The 15,780-nt window shown below is 41.1% G+C and overlaps 1 protein-coding gene across 5 annotated transcripts in view; it reads right to left on the minus strand.

The window, feature by feature from the left end:
- SEMA5A (semaphorin 5A) overlaps positions 1-15,780 on the minus strand; it is a 492,520-nt gene that overhangs the window by 342,794 nt on the left and 133,946 nt on the right. The window contains exon 1 of one of the 5 annotated variants that reach the window (XM_061189121.1): positions 2,089-2,137. The exons of the other annotated variants lie outside the window; for them this stretch is intronic. The gene's annotated coding sequence lies outside the window, so the exon portion shown is untranslated. Of the gene's footprint in view, positions 1-2,088; positions 2,138-15,780 lie in introns of those variants that run through there. 5 annotated transcript variants of the gene reach the window in all.

Consider the following 15,780-nt stretch of genomic DNA (forward strand, 5'->3'; position numbering starts at 1 on the left):
TGGAGACATTAAGAAACTTGCCTATGGTCATAGTAAACGGCAGAGCTGAGATTCGAACCCAGGAAGCAGTCTCTCCAGGGTCTCTAAATCACTCCACTCCGCAGCCACTCTAAACTGAAAACAGTTCCAAAGCTAATTTTATGTTATACCTTTTGTAATATGTAATATTTTTTGTTTTGTAAGTTACACTTTTTAAATAAATGTCACAGACTCAAACTGAGCTCCAGGAACCTTCGGTCTGCTGATTTGCAGCCTTTTTTCCTAACAACAGAACCCTATGTTCAAAAGCCTTGACCCCTCCACCCAGAGCACTTTGGGGAAAATCTGGGGCCATTTTAAACACAGTTTAGAAACCGATTTTACTTCGACCTTTTCTTTTTGCAGACATGGACATTGAGGCCCCAAGAGGGAAAGTCGTTTGCCAGAGAACCACTGAGCTAGCTGATAACAGAGCTGAAACAAGAACACAGGAGTTCTGGTACCAACCAGCCACTCTTCGATTATTCCTTGGCACCCTGGCTAATCGACAAAAACATAAAAGTGCAGTTTATTATCTGACAGTTTAGAGACGTGGCTAAAGACACACGAAAACAATTCCGCAGGAAAGCCAAAAGATAACCACTCACTGAAACATGCCTCTCTCTCTAAACCTTCAGGGTCAAATATCCTAGTGTGAAATCTGGGATCCGGGGCCGTATGTCTCAGCTACGGAGTCCAAAGCCCTTTTCAGGCAAATCTGGGCAACCAAGTCACCGGCACAGTTGGCCAGGGAGAAACTAGAACAAACACTTCGGGGATCTGAGTTGATGGCTGAGCAAGAACTAAAAGCCGGGTCCTCTGTCCTTCTGTCCATCGGTGTCCAGTGCGCCCACAGCCCCAGGCTCTCCCTCCCAGCCCACACCTGGGAAGGGTCATTTACCTGCGTGTGGAGGAAACACAGCGGCTCCTAGGTGGCCGCTCCGTAACTGATTTACGGGTTGACCTTGAGACCTTCACATCTTAAACCTTTCCATGACTAAGTTCCTCCCTGCGGATAAGTATTCCTCCCTCCCTGAGGAGTTGTTGAGAAATGATTGAACACACCTGGCCGCGGAGTGAAAGTGCCTCAAACAGAGGCATGAGATGGGGCGTCTGTGCTCTTACCAGGATGGTTCCCGTCCCTCATTCATGCAGCTGCTCAAACCAAAATCTCCAGGCAGAGAAAAAGACTTCTGGAAAAACTGTGGTTTTAACAAATGAGTAAGACCCCCTACTGCTCTGTGGTCTCATACTGAGATTAAATGTGATCCTATATCCTTTGCTTAGGGTTTTTTCCCCTATATCCAGGCATGATGCAAGCTTAATAAAAAATGTTACATATCTTCCTGTAACAATAATAATTTGATAGGAAAAAACTCTTCTAGCTTTTATTTTATCATGAGAATTTTTCTTTCCTAGAAACTGTTAATTAAAAGTTAGTGCTAGAGGGCTTCCCTGGTGGCACAGTGGTTGGGAGTCCGCCTGCCAATGCAGGGGACACGGGTTCGAGCCCTGGTCCGGGAAGATCCCACATGCCACGGAGCAACTAAGCCTGTGCGCCACAACTACTGAGCCTGCGCTCTAGAGCCCGTGTGCCACAACTACTGAGCCTGCGTGCCTAGAGCCCGTGCTCTGCAACAAGAGAAGCCACCGCCATGAGAAGCCCGCGCACCGCAACGAAGAGTAGCCCCCGCTCCCTGCAACTAGAGTAAGCACACGCGCAGCAATGAAGACCCAACGCAGCCAAAAATAAATAAACAAAAAAAAAATAAATTTATAAAAAAAAAAAAAGTTAGTGCTAGAGGTTTTATTTTCTGGCATCTTTCATTTGTTCTTATTAAATAAAGGAAAGTGTATAAATAAGAGATAAGCATGTACCTACACCTACAATAGGACAAAAGAAATCGTACGGTTGTGTCAGTCTATTTATTAGCAAGTAAAAAATGATAACAATAATAATAAAGAACTCCAGTGAGAGCCTAAGATCTTATTAAAAATATCCTATGTGTAACTAATAAATTTTCTCTGATATTACATGGGCTCCAAAAGGTAGGACCTTTCTTTATTCACCTTTTCAAAGCATTTTGTTCCATTTTCCTGGAGTTGTTTTAATGTTTGGTTTCCCTGGGCAGTCAGCTGTCAATCTCCCCAGGATTGGGATTTCCATGTCATTGGTCTTTAATCTTGAAAAGCATCCAGGCTATTCTTTTCACAGATTATAAATAAGTAAATAAAACAATCTGCAAGTAAGGAAAAAAAGGCATACAAGCTGCTTACATTTCCACAACAAAGCATTCTGTACCTACTCACTTTATTTATTCTTGAGTTACAGCAAATGACAATTTCCATCTGGACTTTTTCATAAAAGGCATTTCGCATCTCATCCTGTGATAATTTGAAAAACTGTGTACACTGTGTAACCATAAATAAAATAGCTTACAGCACCACTCCAAAAATTATTCTCCAACTGCATGCATACTAAAGCTAGCTGTTCCAGCCCAGCCAAAAGAAACAGCGTCAGATGTTTGCACGATGGACAGGACGAAATAAAATGGCATGTCTCTGCCATGTTCTCTGCTATGCTGCTGATTATCTTGTGGGCTCCAGACTTTAATAAATCTTCTTAATTGGACACTTAGCTAGGCCACTGGGTTAAAGCAGTCAAGTAAGAGAAGACTCTTTGTCATCCATTTGTACTCTGTGCCTTGTCTATACCACGGGTATCCTCTGAATTCAGCCACTTCAGGGGCCATACATCTCCAGCCCATATCCAAGCAACATGAAGTGAAAGCAAAAGTGTGACCCTAGCTGCAGCCTGATAAAAGCCACCTGTCTCACGTACACTATCCTCAACTACAATAAGCTGGGCAATTCTCTTAAGTCACCCATAGACTGATAGTCAAGTCACATCATTACCATGTTTCACCCACTGCCAGAAGGATGGCTCATCCCCAACTCAAAGAATTAAACTGTGCTGTGAACTACCCACAAGGAAGGGATGGAAGAAGAAAGAAAGAAAGTTAAACTTGTGCCCACCAAATAGAAAGACTTACATTAAATATACAATTACGATTAGAAAATACCACAAATTATAACTTACAGGAGGATAAACTGAGGCTAAGTAAGGTCAAATGATATTGTGACTGCCAGTACTAGAGCTGTATTTAGAATGAGACACAGGGTCTTAGCTAAATCCATCCCTGGAATTAAAAGACAGTCTCCTTCAAGAAGGCTGTGTCCTGTCCTTGTAAATGATGGGTGGAAATTCAATCTTGTCATGGATTCCTTTACCTTTTTCTTCTGCTGCTTGTTCCAATTAAGCTAGAGAATTCTTTCTATGAAAACAAAATATAGTCAACCACTTCCCAGATTATCCTATATGTAAATGACTTATCTTCGGAATGGCTATCTTGATTGACTAAGAATAATCTTTAGACGTTCATATTAAGAGCATCATATAAAGCAAGGAACTATGAACCACTTTTACTGTGATTCCTCTACCACTTTACTATTGTTTTCAATACTGAACAGTCCCCATTGTTAATATTTTCCTGTATAAAGAGACTTTATTACCAAAACACAGAGTTCATCCATCCATCCATCCATCCATCAGCAATCTCTGGTGTTTCATCCACAGTGTTTACCATTCCATATAACCCACCATGTGAAATGTACGTGGAATTATTGCTAGTAGGTGGTAAAACAAAATCTGCATTCCCAGCTAGGGGCCATGAGGTCAGGTGGCCAGGTGTTGGGCTCCTTGGGGTCAGAGTGAAGAAAACTTTGGGAATGACAGGCACGTCCCCAGGAGAATGGGATATAAAATTACCCAATGACAGGACAGTGGGCAAAAATCTTTCCCTAAATCATTATTAGAGTACTCCAGGGAAGGAGAAAGGGCATGACTTAAACATATACCACCTATGATAGCAAATGTAAAAGTATATACTTGCTAGAGATGGGACTAATTGGAAATAAGGGAGTTGGGCTGAGAAGAGTGAGAAGGAATTCAACCGGCTTCTGCAGACTTAGATGAGATTTAGAAAGTTTAGGCGAAGAGTATGTAAGGCTTACATGGCATGCCCGTGCTATCGGGGAGGGTGGAGCTAGGACTCACATCAATGGGCTGGTGTACATTGCTATGTTGGGGTACCTTCTGGTACATTGAGTCCGACCTCCTAAAGGAAGAAGCGTAAGACTTACAACAGTATGAATTGGAAAGAATGAAAAGGTGAGCTGGAGTGTGTGACAGAAGGTGGGTAGAAGAGGGAAGGTTAGAAGAGAGAGTAAGAATGAATGCTTGAAATCGCTGCATAAACTGGAGAAATTAAGTCATGATGTATTTCCACCCTGTTGCATATACTTAGTTACAGGAACGGAAAGACAAATGATAGCAGATATTATTTCACAATGTTTTGTTATACGTGGACAACAAAAGCTCTATCTGCTTAATAAAAATCAAATTACATAGCATTAATAATTTATTTGTTTCTGAAACATTTCTGTACTCTGCGTTTCCCCAACAGTCTAGCATGTACAAAGCTTATTACTTCCCCTTTAAATGAATTTCACTGAACGCAAGCAAGGTGTGTCCCAATATAGGTATGTAAAATCTCTATAAAGTAAAACTCATCTGAAGAAATTAGGAGACAACATCTCTAACTTTTTTTTTTCTATCTAGTAGAATCTGATTCAAAATTATCATCTACTGTATTTCTTGTTTATCTAAAAGGATACCCAACTCTTTTGTCACTGTGAAATGAAAATTGATTATGTTATTATTTTAGGAAAACACATATTACATGCATAAATAGACATTATTATAATCATCATATTTCATTGCAATAGTATCTGAGACTTTAAAGAATACCATCAAACAAAATTAATTTCATTTACAATAAATGAAGCATAAGATATGGAAAACCTTACTCAGTTATGTTCAAGATCTAGCAATTCACTATGAGTGAGAAAAAATTACTTTCATCTGAGATGAGAGTTTTTCTCCAGCTCTTTCTGCTGATGCCTAGACAGTATATTGTCTCCAAATGAGCATAAAATAAAAAAGTCCCTCTGATTAGATTTTATAACATAAATTTACATTCAGTGCTCTAAATATCATGAATTCTGCATAAATATTAAGATGGAAATATGTCCATTTTCAAATGTTTATAAGGCATTTGTTTGAATGATGCTTTTATTGTCTACTAATCATAATATGAAAACATTGGCCACATTCTTTACTAGAAACCTTCACACAATGATACAAGAAAGTCATCCAAAAACCTTTGCAAAACCTACCAGATCTACTGATGAGAAGAAAATATCAACCGCAGGTATCATTCACAACTAAGAGAAGAATATTTCCCAAAATCAGAACAAGGGTTTTTAAGTTAGAAGATCCTGGAATGAATCTACCTTCATGATTCTATGTTGGGAAAGTTAAAAATGTCTGTGTCTCAGCTTTATCTATTAAATGGGAATAAAATCCTTTACTTTGCAGGGTTTTCAGCATGACTGACATAACACTCAAAAGACTCCTAGAACCATGCCTGACACATAGCAGGTCTGCTGTAAATATTACACCATTTCATAGATGGCTATTCAATAAATGTTACAGCATTTCATACATATGTCTCAATTTTGTGTGATTCATTGCCACCCAAAGCTTAGCGCACTCGATGCTGAGTTGGAGATCTGGTCCCCATGGGTGATGATGGATCTGTAAGCAGATGGGCATTTGACCCAAATAAAACAGAGACTTGTATTTTTCAAATGTTAAATCGACCACTTCTTGACTTATCCAGTAAGTGCTTCCAATCAGTAGTTACTTTTAAGATGCAGCTTTCAGAAAACTGTTTTCTTGAAGCAAAATTTCATCAAAGAATGAAAAAAAGAGTCTCTGGCCAGTATACAAGAAGCTGTACCAACCAGAGGACCTTGACTGCTCACTGTCTAGGGTTCATCAATTGTAAAATGGAGCTCTCCTACCTGATACAGTAAAGATGATCACTGAACACAGACACATGTAAGAAGTATTGGGCCTCGGAGTTGTTAAAGGACAGCAAGAGGAAGGACGGGAATCTAAACACTCTGTTACACATACCAGAGGACAAACACTTACCAAAGAAAACTTAAAGGATCTTAATTTAACTTAGTGCATGTGTTAAAGATGAAAAATTAGCATTTCTTTTCACATTCCTTTAAAATCAGTATTTTTATAATTTTTTCATCCTCTATCTTTTTTTCTTTCAGTTGGCAAGGTGTCAAAAGGCAATAGAGAAAATACTTCCAGACGGTGGGTCTAAGCAAATTGGGTGGAATTTTCCTTTAAATAAAATGGAAAATGTATGGAATAGAGGACATGCTGAACACCTATCAAATCAAAATGATTACTGCCTGCATTGTTATAATTCACTCACTGCTTTACGGCCTCACTCTATTTCAAAGAGTTTCCCAAATTCACATCATGTTCTGCAGTGCTAGAGTTCGCATCAGGTCTCTGATTTAGCGCAAAGATACAGACTGTGTAATCTTCCGTTGTTAGAAAACATTCTTCTTGGGAACACAGTTGAGAAAGCTGAGCAACAACAAAATAATAATAATTTTAAAAAAAATTTGTGTCCTTTCAAAGGCAGCTCTAACCTGCGCTCACTCAGCTCAGTAAAATCCATGGGTCTCAGGGGTAACATCAAAAAAACTCACTTTGACATTCCAAGTATATATTTGACTCTAATCATTGTGTTGTTTTGGAGGGTTGTCAGTTAAAATAAGGGAGGCAAATGAAATGATGGTAGAGGGTCATCAGATCATAGATTAACTCTCCAAGCTCTTAGAAAATCTTACTCTTAATTTCTTCAACCTTCAGTTGGGGGGTTGAATTTTATTTGTTCCACCCTTTCCACTCTAAAATCCATAAATGAGGGAGAAAAGCCTTGAGATTTGGAGATGTAGGAAGCCAGAGAAGGTAGGGGTTAACCAGTGGCAGCGTTGGTCGACTCTAACCCATATCTGATCACTGGTAACTACGGGGTGAGCCCCCAAGTCATTATTCATCAAAGGCAGGCCCCGCACTACCCAGCAACTAGATCCAGGCGAGCCTCCCAGGGCCCCGAGGCGGGGGAGAGCAGACACTGTTAGCTGCGGGTCTTGATCGCCTCCTTCCCCAGGCAGGGCTGTCTCGCCCACGTACTGGCTAGAAGCTGTTGGCCCAAGGTCGGGAATACTGTCAAAGGCAACAGGAAAATTGCAGTGTATCGAGTCCAAGCCCTGGCCTTCACAGACGTATGGCTACACGAATACACACAACGTTTTCAAGACTTAGATTTGTCCTGCTTTTAATTCAGTAGAGTGCATTCACATCAATAGCTCAAAACCAAGGGCAATTTTAGTCCCTCCACCTGGGAACATCTGGGAATGTCTGGAGACAATTTGGGCTGTCACAACCAGGGGATGCTACTGGCATCTAGTGAGTACAAGTTGGGGATGCTGATAAATTTCCTATAGTGCACAGGAAAGCCCCCCATAAGAAGAAACTATCCTACCCAAAGTAGTGACAAGGTTGAGAAACTGCTCCAGCCTAAAAAAAAAAAAAAACCATTCAATTTAGGGAGCACTGTGCCCTGTGAGGAGAGAAGGACTTGGTACGACCAATTACCAGTCGTAATGATCAGACCCCCTCCATGATTGCAATGAAAGCCTTGCCATTTGCTCACAATTCCTGTCCCAACAGGAAAGCTCCTTATCCCCTGCCTGTGACACGTATTCTCCATAGCTCACAAGCTGTAAGCTATGGAAAAGTATAAGCTCCTTACCACTGAAACTTTTCTCAGCTGCTAAAATCGGAAGCCTGCTACAGTCATTGGACAACTTCCTAATTATCTTTTATATCCTATACAGATTCTCTTTTTATTCTACCATGTAAAAAATAAGAGATGCAATTTATAGCAAGCATTTCAACTCTCTGCTATATTATTTCAAGACGCTGCTGCTTTTACATTTTACCCCAAAGAAGTCCCACTAGAATATAAAAACCAGTTGGACACAATTCATGAACAATTGTTTTTCAAAGAATATTTTTTTCAACGTCATAAGCTGCAACTTCTAATTAAATATTTGTTTCCACTGGATTGTATACACAGAATGTATTTATTGTTTCTACTTAATGCACATCATCTGCTTTGCTAAAACATTTTTTTAATTTCTCACGTAAACCTACATTTATTTAAGCCCTGAATGGGATCTCAGTTTGTGCATTTTTCCTCTCAACTACCCATACCCATCTGACCCCAGTTATTCCTTGGCACTGCCTATAACCTGCAAAGTAGGAACCGACTATTACTTCTTACAGTTTTCAAAGTTAAGAGGAATAAGAATGATCCTGAAGGTTCAATCCACCTGATTCCATAACTGCATTCCTGTCTCTGGAGACATTTTTCCTTCACTTCTGTGCTGTATCTTTATCGCCACAGATACTCAGATCCACATGACCCTTGCCTATCAGTCATTCTGTTTGATAACTTCATTTTAGCATTTATTAAACCCCTCCTGTCTTAGTCAGCTCGGGCTGCTATAACACATTACCAGAGACTGGGTGGTTTTTTTTTTTTTTTTTTTAGACTAGGTGGCTTTAAGAGCTAATATTTATTTTTACAGCTTTGGAGGCTAGGAAGTCCAAGACCAAGATGTTAGCAGATTTGGTGTCTGGTAAGAACCCTCTTCCTGGTTCACAAAGGCTGTTTTCCTGCAGTGCCCTCACAGTGAACAGAAAGCGAGGTGGGTGGGGGGAAAGAAAGGGGGGAGGGGGAAGCAGTCTCATGCCTCTTCTATAAGGGCACTAATCCCATTCATGAGGGCTCCACCCTCAGAATCGAATCACCTCCCAAACGCCCCACTCCTGACATCATCACATTGGGATTAGAAATTTAACATGAACTTCAGAGGGACACTACCATTCAGTCCATAGCACCGTTTATATGAAAGATGGAGCAAAATTAGGGCACACGCTCCATTTTCCAAGTTCTTTTCGTCAGTAGGAGCAGCACTGGACTTCAGTCCACAATGATCAGATGCCCTCCCATGATTCCAATCAAAGCCTTGCCATTTGCTCGAAATCCCTGCCACCCAACGGGAGTGTTCTTTATCCTCTGCATGTGGCAACTGCCCTCCCTAGATGACAAATACTGAGGGCATGTTAAATGGCAAGATCCTTAAGATCAGGAACTCTGATATCTGTCTTTATACACAGAGAGCAAAAAACTTGTCCTAAATACGCTCCTGATGTTAATGAGAACGAGTAACGGGGTTTACTTGACACACCCTGGTGCTGAGAGGGGCTCAGGAGGCCAACGAGCATCTTAACCATTTAGGACAAAGTAAAGGACAAATAGAACATGTCTTGGCCAGACTGTGTGCCTCACTTAGGAAGTAAAGGCAGAGGCAGAGGAAGGGTGGTGCAAAATCATGCTCACAGTCACGCTCAGTGAGGGAAACCTGCGCCTCTGAGCTGAGCATCAAAGGGGACAAGGTGATGACAGACTTTGGATGCTGACTTCCTAGCTACCTTGTCTCCTGGGTACAGCTGGGCAACCTTTGTAATGCTGTGGGTGCCCGAGAAGTCATAGCCCATGGACAGACCCGATAGTGTCTTGACAGCTGGGATGACGCTCGAGGCCTCGGGACATCCCTGGGGGTCCAGTGGTTACGACTCTGTGCTTCCACTGTGGGGGGGAGGCATGGGTTCGATCCCTGGTTGGGGAACTAGGAACCCACATGCCACGTGGCATGGCCAAAATAACAAAAACAAACAAACAAAAAACAGGAGGCCTCAGCTTTCCTGGGGTCTACATCCATGCACAAGTGCACGGCAGATTTACATGTTTATAAATGACACCCACATGACTTCTGTTTATTAATCTGGGGAGCATTTCACTTTCCTCAAGAACCCATGTATGTCAAGATACAGCAAAGCCCAACTAAATCAACATATAACCGGTAAAAACAAATCAAGTTTTCAGAAGGGAAAATTAAGAACAACTTTTGTTTGTCTGTGGTGTCACATAGAGAAAAGTTACAACTAAGCAGACACTCTTTGATGTGCATCCTCAAAGCCCTACTAGTACATCTGCAGCCAAACCCCTGGCTTCAGGATGTGCCCTGCTGGGCCCCTGGCTACCATATTGGTTCCAGATGGAGTTCAAACACTGGAAGGGCATTTGCTCAAGGGCAGCACCACTGCATTTCTCCTTGGTGTCATTTGCTGGTACATGTGCTCACATGGCACTGGAGTGAACCATCATGAACCAAGCACGGTGCACTGGACATTTTCCAAAAGTAGACCAGAGAGTCTACTGAAACTCATGGGGATGCCCACCTTTGTCACTGGCTCACATGTATGTCACCATGCACATGATACATATTGTCACCGTGCATCTTTCTCTCCCCCACCCCCTTGCCAGTTTCCCTTCTTTTAAGTAATAACAGCAGCATTCACTCACAGAGCAGTGCAGGAGGCTGTATGAGGTTCAACCTTTCTGTTTATGCAGCAACTCTTGATAAAAAGTTAGACCATTATAATTTACCTGAATTATAATATTTGTCACTACCCATAATACCCAAGAGAATTATGGTATTTGAACACATAGAAAGGGAAAAGGAGACCCAGGAAGCATTTTTGACTTGACCAGGTTACTCATGTGCTGGAGAGAAGGGGAAATATTAAATATCTGACATCAAATACCTAAGGGCAGACTTAGGATTTCTAATGCGCTACTGGTGAATGTTTGCCTTCTATGAAGGGAACTTTCAAAGGAGAATGAATGCTATGAAAAGACAGTGAGAAAGGATTCCTGACATAAGGATGCAATGGCTGGGGGATGAAGAAGAGCCTACACCCCTTGTCGGAATTATTTTAAGCACCTTAAAGAAATGCAAAGACTCTCTGATGATCTTACTTATAACCAGACCTCATCTACATCCAGTGCAACAGGATTAGTGTTCATGACCCCAGATTCCCCAGTCTTCATACTTCCACAAGCTTAATGCCTACCGTAGGGCCATTTCTCAGAAGCTGCTTCTCCCCCTACCCACAGAGCCATCCTTAGCAGTCTGGTGGATACCCGTCTAGATCTTTCCCCATAGTCACATATCACACACAAACATGGTACACAGACTTGGGGGATGAAGGTCTTTCTGCTTTATAACATGAGATCTACTTTTCTCGCTGATTAGGAAAATCTCTCCATGTTAACCAGGAGTGATTTAAATTAGTCTTTAAATTAGGCTGCATCATATCATAGGCATTCTTATAATCTAATTGATACATAATCTATAATCAATTGATACATACTCAATATTTGGGTTAGTTTTTATAGATTTCTGGGGGCAAAGGAGAGCACTGAAAACAAAGGTACTATAGACACCAAATGTACATACCCTTATACAGGTATGCTGGTGTTTTCATTTTTATACTCTATATTCCCAGAAGTGATAGTGCTGCCTCAAAGAATGTGTACATTTTAAATAAGAATTGTCAGACTGCTTTCCCCAACATGTAAACAATTCACACTTCCATCAGGAATGGGTGAGAGTCCTCTTTTATTAGCATCCTTACTACCAGCAGCAAGTGTTTTCTTTTCTTTTCCTTTTCTTTTTTTTTTGATAGTTGTAAGTGGATGGAACATTATTTCACCTACTTACTGGACATCAGAATTTACTCATATGTGAATTGCCTATTCATATCTTTGCCCATTTGCTTGCGGGCTGTTTGAATTTTTCTTATCAATTTACATAGCTTTTTGTATATTAGAGATATTAACCTTAAGGCCATCATATGCATTACAAATATTGTCTGTATGTGATACTCAACTTGTTAGATTGTTTACATTATCTTGTAGCATAGATAATTTTTTTAAATGGCAACCAAATTACATTCTAGTCCTTCGGTTGCCAAAAAAACAAGAGGAAATCAGCAGAAAATTCCCAGTCTGCAGCTGCTAAAATTAAGACTCAAAAACCCACTGAAACATAAACTTGGAAAGGATCCAGTATAAATAAAACGACATGTCCAAAAGTACACTCTTCATCATTGGCACAAACGTCATTTTTCCCCTTCCCTGGCTGAGAAGAACGAACGTGACTACCCACACAGTCGATAATGTGGCTGGTCCTGCCTGCCCCTTGGGGTGGATGTTACTAAATGTAGCGCTATGTAATTCTTAAATCTGGGCAGATTGTTTGTTTGGGAGTTTTCAGCTACAAATACTACTCTGTGCTGTCCAGAGGATGGACTTTTTTTTTTGACCAGAACAGATACATGGTATGCTTAGCTCAGAAACTATCTCCAGCATTGGGAGAATCAGGAATCCCAAAAGGAAAGCAGTGTAGCTGTGTATATGAAATGGGGCGAATTCGAGGGAGAAACTTCTGTCTCTTTAAAAAAGGTATGTGGCATCAGGGTTTTTCTCTACTTTAGAGAGAAAGAAACGAGAAGGCTAGCGTGAGGTACAGTCCAGCAGAGAACCGGTTCCTGACATTTTCATTGAGAGTTTGTTTTCCAGCTCTGTCATCTCCCAGAATTTTGCAAGTAATCAAGTCCCAGGCTTTTTCGTTAGGTGGTAAAGTGGGAGAGAAATATATTTATCATTTTAGCTGATCCTTGCAAGCATCTTTTAGTGTTATTGGGTTGTTTCATCTTGTTGAATTTTTATCGGACTCTCGTTGGTATCAACATTAAAGATGCTGTATAGTGTTTCTAATTCCTAAAACTGTGGAATAAAATTAGTCTTAAAAAGGATAGGAAATGACACACTGGAAAAAGTGACTTATTCTTTAGTTCAGCTCATCAGTTTTAACAAGTGCTTCATCACTGTGCCTTACAAATAATGGGTGTCCTTTTCACAACGGTCTCTGTGTGGATTCTGGATGCTCAAACCCATTACTTCTCAACCTACAGCTCTATATCCTGGCTTACAGCAGAACACATCCGTCTCGGGGAATCTTAATGGCCAGGGCCAAATATTATTTTCACTAACTAGGAGAAATGAGAGTCCTCAACTTTACATTAATCGGCTCAATGCATTTCTCTTTGACAGAAATCAAAATTCTAAGCCACTGATAAAATTCTGGTGCCATCCTAAGATTTGTATCTTTGAGCCTTTTACAAAAGGTGTTAACAATGCAAGTGGGGTTAACTAGAATCCTTGCAGGGAATCAGACACTGAGTGGCTCTCTGGCCTGCATCATTATCCGCTGCATTATTATTAACAGCATGTCATAGAGTCTCTTACCCAGCACATTGCAAATGCTCATAGAGATTCATTTAGTCAACAAATATGCAGACGGCTGCCAGAACTGACATTCAGAATGTGAAATTCACTGGCAAAAACATTCCCCAGGCCTCCTAAATACTGAACTTTCACTAGCCCAAGGTCCCTGGAAAAAAATATATGATTATAGTAATTAAAAGAGCACAGTGAGGGATGAGAGAACAGTAGCACAAAATTTTAATGTCAGAAAGTAGCATGTTGTTAATAAAGAAGACTGGGTAGGTCGTTAAAACCCACGTCACACCTTGCCCCATGCCTCCCAAGACTCAACTGGCAAGAGACTGCTTTTGAGAAACGGTGGGAACTGGAACTGCTGATTGGAAGAAAAAAGCAAAATAAAGGCTGAAAAGAAATTACATTACATCACATACAGTTGACCCTCTTATCAGCAATTTCCATATCTGCAATGCAACCAACCACAGATTAATCTGGGGAAACTGAGGACCAACTGTACTCACTGCACTCCACCATTGAATATAAGGGACTTGAGCATCCTCGGATTTGGTTATCCGGGAGGTCCCAGAACTATTCCCCTGCAGGTACCAAGGGAATACTGTACTTCACTCTAAGGATATGACCTTATTGCCCATAACCAGAATGGCATTTTAGGTTACAACAGTGAAGAATTGTGCTGCTAACACGTTGAATGAAATCCCTCAAGGGGAGAATTACCTTTGGGACTTTTTGTCCCTTTTAAGATCACTTCTGAAGTATCAAAGCACTAGTACGTCAAGTGGAGTATTGTGAAGTGCTCTCCAACGGATACCAGCCCCCTGCTCAAAGCCTCCAACACCCACGGTTCTGCCTGAGGTGCCCTTTTACTCTCTACAGTCTCTCCTGGGTGAAAGGCCTGGACTTGAAATACTGTCAAATATGGAGGTGACTCCACAATACTGATCTCTGGTCCCAATCATCCCCAGACAGTCCAGACTCACATATATGACAGCCTATTCTCTCTGACCTTCAACCCCAGATTTACATGACCCTAGGAGAATCCCTGACTTTGCTTCCAAAATCTACACAAGTCCCCAGAACTTCTCTCTCAGTAAATGGTCCACAATCCAACAACTTACTCAAACCTAAAGCTTACTATGGCTCCTAATTTTTCTTCCCCTATCCCCCAGTGCCCAAACCGCCAGAGTACCTTTGACCCTGCTTCTAGAAACATGCCACATCCATCCAGTTTCTCCAGCAAAACCCTAGACAGTACCACCATCATGCCTCACCCGGTCCCCTGTGATGGCCGTCTAGCTGGTCGTCCTTCTTCCCCTCTTGCTGCTCTACAATCCATTTTCTCCATGGCGACCACGAAAATTTAAATGACAGTTTAAAAATGCAAACAAATCCTGTCCCACTGCTACTTTGGCAAAGGCTTCCCAATGCCCATAATAAATATCGAGGTGTCCTGTCCTGTCTTACAAAGTCCTACGCACCCTAACTCTTGTCCACCTCTTGCTCTCAATTCACACCACTCTCCCCTTCCCCACTGCGCACAGGTGGCCCAAAGTTGCCCCCTAGTCACTGCCTATCACATGACCCTTTCTGGATTCTCCGCATTGTACTTACCACTATATGTTACTTTTTCATTTATTGTGATGTCATTAGCGTTTATAATCTAACTCTCCCCCTAAACACACATTCCATGAGAACTGGGAGGCTTCTTATTTGCCAGTATATCACCAATACCTAAAACAGTCTCCTACCCTGTGTGTACTCAATAAAGATCTGTTTGGAGAGAACGGGTGGGTGGACACAGGTTATTTCTCCTTGTCACTTTCCTTGCAATTTTCAAGAAAAGTGGTTAGTGCGTTACAACAATAATAGAAACACAATTTCCAACCCGACATTAATTGCGATGCCCCTGATGACCCCCGTGTACAGGAAGAGATGCTTCAGAGGCACCATATGTTTATACAGATGTTTTATCCATGACGGATTTTTGTTTAAGATTAACCACCAATCATGTGTTTTCTGCAAGGAAATTACACAGTGAGAGTGGGTTCCAACCCTCAAAATACTTGCTGCCTCAGTGAAATAAAACCAAGATACTATGTGCAGAAACCTATAGCTGCTTTTAAATAACATTTAGGATAGGTGGGTCTATTGCTTTATAATTCTTCTCTGTAATAGTCTGCCATGGGAGCTCCCTTGGTGACCATTATAAAATAAAGGGGGTAAAACACACTCTGGATTCAAAAGTTATATATTATTCACTGGGGTCGGCATTGGAGTAACCTCTAAATTACCTTAGCAAGTTTCTTAACCTCTCCATGCCTTGGTTTACTCATCTCTAAACTGCAGATAATATTAGAACCTGCTGTGTATGGTTGCTGAGAAGATGAAACGATATAAATAAAGTAGTTATACCAGTGCCTGGGATGTAGGGTGTGCTCAAATAACTTGAGCCACTGGTATGAATTATTGCTAAGTTAGCACCAGT

The sequence above is a fragment of the Eubalaena glacialis genome, chromosome 4 (assembly GCF_028564815.1).
Source record: "Eubalaena glacialis isolate mEubGla1 chromosome 4, mEubGla1.1.hap2.+ XY, whole genome shotgun sequence".
Lineage (NCBI taxonomy): Eukaryota > Metazoa > Chordata > Mammalia > Artiodactyla > Balaenidae > Eubalaena > Eubalaena glacialis.